The sequence below is a fragment of the Sinocyclocheilus anshuiensis genome, unplaced genomic scaffold (assembly GCF_001515605.1).
Source record: "Sinocyclocheilus anshuiensis isolate Anshui unplaced genomic scaffold, SAMN03320099.WGS_v1.1 scaffold273, whole genome shotgun sequence".
NCBI classification, from domain to species: Eukaryota; Metazoa; Chordata; class Actinopteri; order Cypriniformes; family Cyprinidae; genus Sinocyclocheilus; species Sinocyclocheilus anshuiensis.
The window spans coordinates 327391-332251 of NW_015540857.1; the positions used below are offsets into that span (position 1 = coordinate 327391).

At 35.2% G+C, this 4861-nt stretch overlaps 1 long non-coding RNA gene across 1 annotated transcript in view; it reads left to right on the plus strand.

Moving 5' to 3' along the window:
- The window catches only part of LOC107687891 (uncharacterized), a 4724-nt gene extending 1804 nt beyond the window's left edge, over nucleotides 1–2920 (plus strand). The window contains exons 2-4 of the long non-coding RNA XR_001634179.1: nucleotides 1339–1406; nucleotides 1502–1610; nucleotides 2326–2920. This is a non-coding gene — a long non-coding RNA (uncharacterized LOC107687891). The remainder of the gene's footprint in view (nucleotides 1–1338; nucleotides 1407–1501; nucleotides 1611–2325) is intronic.
- Nucleotides 2921–4861: the final 1941 nt, after the last annotated feature.

Genomic DNA, 4861 nt, shown 5'->3' on the forward strand with positions numbered 1-4861 from the left:
GGGTCAAAATGTTTAACAAACGCAGCGTGCGTCACATCGCCGTGGGTCTGACTGGTGGTCGGCGTGTCAATCGGTGACTAATTGTTGCGAACGAATCCGATTTCCCAGGAGCTCTAAGCGCTTTGAGCTCCATTTCTCTGGATTTCTTAATGCCAGGTGCCTCAAGTTCGTTAATTTATTGAAAAGATTCTAATTAACTGGTTCTAGAGGGGGAAGAAACGTCGCAGGAAGATTTATAGAATGTGCAATACAGCTGGAAGGCGCCCCGTCAGAGTCAGTCCACATAAAACTGCTTTCGCTCTTTGTTCGTCGCATATTCACGTCTGCTAAATACGTGGGCAATTACATTATTCTGAGGTAATTACCGTAAACTCAACTGCCTGAGGAAACGGCAGTTCTTTCTACATAAAGGCACGTTTTTAGCACAGGCCTGTAGGAGTGTATGAGCTGCTGGTTTTCAACTGTGAAAAATAGGCTGCAGATCAATTGCTAATTAAATACCAGTTGAGACTAATTGGTTTCAAAGTACCAAGCCATGAAATCACAAAAACTACCAATACATGTGACTCAAAACCAGCTTTAGCGTGTTTTGGGAGCTTCTTTCCCCGCCGTCTCTATTTTAAGCTTGGTTTTAGATCAATACCCAGACTCCCCCAAAGTGTCCTCTATGGGGTAGACATCATTCACGGCGGACCCCGTAGACTGCTCCAGTTGTACACCCTGCTCGGGGCTACCAGCTTGAAGGATGATGTCATTACAAAAACTGTGCCATCTTCCTTGCATTTTGTAAACAAGCGGCACTATGAACTGGGCATGCAAGTGTTGCAATCCTCTGAAGTTATGTGGGTCTCATTCCTCATGTACGCCACATCAAACATCATGGATGGACCTAAAACGTAATGGCATCAATCAGTGAGTTTCCATAACAGATTTGGAGATTTTGCAATATTTTATAAATGTTGATAAAAAGCTATTGCGAAATGACGGCGTTTCCATTAATCAATGTTACGTGACTAAAAGTTTTTTTTTTTGCCCTCTCGCGATAAGTCATTGTGACAGATGTTGGCATTAATGGCAACGAAAGCCCCTAATATTTGAGAGCAGCCACGTATGAGGTGTTTGGAGGTTATCGTACATTGAAGAATGATCATGTGACTTATGTATGCCAGGTGGCCTGTAAATGCGAAAAACTGTTTACATTGCAGTTTTGCAAAATATTCCTTTTTCGAATTGCCTGATAAAACACCTCATGCAAGCATAAAACTTTTTTTGCGATTATATGGGAGTTTTTGCGAAATTGATGCGTTTCCATTGACATATTTCTGTTCGCAATTTCAGTTTGCTCAATTTGAAGGGTAATGGAAATGCAGCTAATGTCAACATGGACATTTGTGACGAGAGCCAAGGTTAGTAGTTTTGTATTTTTAACGCCAACAATTTGTATGTTTTTTTTTTTTTTCTTCAGTCGTCTTTATTGTTTGTTTGTTTGTTTTTTACCTAGAAGTGTCTTGGAATCAGAAACCATAAATAGTAAAAAAAAAAAAAAAAATTACAAATAAATAAAAACGCCAAAATTGATGCTCGGAAATCTCACATGCTACTGTACTCAGGTGAGCATAAATACACACCTGCATGACTCAAGGTGGTGATACAATATGCTAATTTTCTCCTGAACGATTATATATTTAAAACCATTTGGCTAGAATCAGTATAGCTATTTTTTGCCCCGTTTATTTTGTTTTTATCCCGAACAAGAATAATAATAAGATGATGATGATGAAGATGAGCTTGTTTCAATAAATTTTAGCAAAAAGTTTGTATGTGGCAACCATATGACTAACTGACCTGTATATTTTGGTATGCAAAATTTAAATTTTTCTAACTTTTGCAAAAATTGTCCACATATCTCACCAAATTAAAACCCAAAAACAAAACAAAAAAACCAGGCTATTAATCCAATTTCACTTAACCTTGCTTCAAAGGGGTGTAAAAAATTGTATTTTATACATTTTATAGATATGTAGTCTGAAGCATAAATGTACACTTTTTTTCTTAATTAAAAAAAAATAAACAGTGATGTCAGAAGAAAATACGTTAAAGTCCTTGTGATTGATATAACTAAGGATGTTTTGGTGGAAAATGGAGACAAAAAGAGACCATCTATTTTGTTTTGTTTTTTCAACCACTATTTTAAACATTTGCTTTTCATTTAGTATTTATCTTCTCCAGTGAACAAAAATGCTTTTGTTGTCATTTTAGTATACAATAGTAATTCCAATTGAAGCATGTAAAATGATTTTTTTTTTTTCTTGTTTTACTTGCTAGAAAGGCCCACACTGAGATGATCAGGATGGCTTTTGTGGTGCTAAATCGAGAGGAAAAGTGGATCGGCTGGCAACCGAGAAAAGGCCTGGTCTGGTTTTGTTTGATAGTTTGGACTGATATATATTTTCTCAGCGTGAGTATACTCGGGCTTTCATTGTCAGAGGCAGAGCAATCAGAAAAAGACGACTGACCCACTGAGAACTGCAGGTAAGCGGGACGCAATAACCCTCAAAATAAAGCTTGACGCCCGCACGTCTCCTTTGAATATAGAACGGTAACTGGACTCTAGTTCAACTCTGTGGAAATGAAAATGAAACTACAGGGATAAAGACCTGCTCCCTTAGAATGGCCAACAAATTGCGGTACGTCACATGTCCACCAATCGGTCAGGTAAGGTGTGGAAAACGGAGATGTCTTTTTCCTTCAAAGAACCCACTGCCGCAATTACCACTGCAGTTTAGAGAATTAATGGCGACTTCATAAGAGGCAAGGGATTTTAAAAGGAGAAAATTATATACTCAGAGCGCATAAGCTATAAATGCATTAAAATTACTTTCCCATAAATTACTTGTGTCATCATTACAAATGGTTTCATTCCCAGGCGTAACAATGGAGGCAGTTTAAATTGTAATGCTTTAGCTCCAGTCGAGTTTCTTGAGAATCTGCTGCATGGAGTGAAGATTAAAAAGAGATTCATTATAGGAAAAGACAAATCATTGTCTAATTGTTTAAAAGAAAATGCCACATCTTCCTGAATGCGGAGACTGATGATTGATGATTTTTGTTCCCAAAAAGAGCAAAATAAAAAACAAAAACGATGTGTTCTTGCATTTCAAAAAGCTAGATACAGTGCAATGGTATTGAATATAATTCAAAATGTAGGTTTTGTAACTTTTTTTTTTTTCCCTGACAACTTTTTAAAAACATCACTTTCATATTGAGAGACACTGACAGACCAGCAAGATGCTTCGTAATAGTCAAAGACATCTCTCTAGAACGCATTTACAGTATGTAAGAAAAAAAAAAAACATTTAAAAATGTAGACATTGGAGCGTATATCATGTGTGAATGATTTCTAAAAACAAGAATGTGACTAAATGTTTAGGATTGGAGAGGACCAAATAGAAGTAATATAAAAATCGGTCATTAAAAATACACACTAACTTTTTTATTCAATTGTTAAATGTTAATATACATTACAGTATGTACAATAATCCAACGTTTATCTAATGTTGTGAAATGTTTTAATATAATGTAATTAACATTTTTGTCAGTGTGTTTATGGTAGCTGCCTAAAATACGATAAAAGAATTTAATATGTGTTATGTAATATTAGTGTTATGAAGTTGTACAATATCGTTGTTTCAAACAAATGAAATTGAAGTTGTTATTAACAGAAAAGCACATTTGCGTTTGCTTACTGATTCCAGACAGTATTGTTTTGTAATAATTTGTGCGAATTGAAATTGAACTATGGATAACTAAAAGATTTTCAGTTTATAACAACTTAAATTTAACTTAAATTTCAGTATTTTTTAACACAATATGTCTTTAGAAGATACGCAAGTTATTTGAATTACTCCTAAGGCATGCCAATGACTATAGCAATAAAAATGTTTTTTAATTGTTCACAATGTAATATAATGGCAAACCTTTAACGATAATGACACAGAGGAGTGATATTGTTGGAATCAGCTGATAAACGATAAAAACATTGACCGCCAATCATAATCCATCCTGTGTTTAAGGACATTGAGCATTTAAAAGGACAGATGACAAAACTCCAGTGTATGTTTATAGTCAACAGAACATTATCATGCATTTGAGTGGATGTGATATTGTTATCGTTCTTTAAATGCATGTATATATGTTTGTCTTTTTTAAAACTTTACAGAGACAAAAGTGCAGCATGTAAACTCTTCAAACCATATTCTACAAAAGAAACTCGTACGGCACCAGTGGTGTATAAAGCACCTGAAAGCCATACTCAAGTAAAAGTACAGATATCTTACCAGAAAATGACTTTGGTAGAAGTTGAAGTCACCGTTTAAAAGTCTTAAAGTATGTGATATTTATTGTACTTAAGTACGAAAAGTATTTTTTAAATCTTAAACATACTTAAGTATTGAAAGTAAAAGTACAAGTAAATGCAAAATTGAAAAGAGGCAAATAAATATATATAAAAAATGTTCATACACAGCTTGAGTAGCAAGACTGTGTTCAGTTTTAACTCTTTCTTCCATTTTGTATTTTTGGGTAAGAATAAGAAGCACTTCATCCGGTACTTAGTGTCTTTCATTCCAACATAAGAAATCATTTCTGGAATCTGCATCTGAAATAGGATTTAGATGTATTTACACAGGTTAATGTATCTCAGAGGGGGACATGAATGCATTTAAACTGCAGTTCCCTTTCAGTCGGTCACTCTCGACGTCACGTCGGATGACCGACGAATTGCGATCTCGCTTAGAGAGACCAATCTACTTCGAGTGTAAACTAAACGAGCCAATGCACATTGGCATGCGATTATTGAATC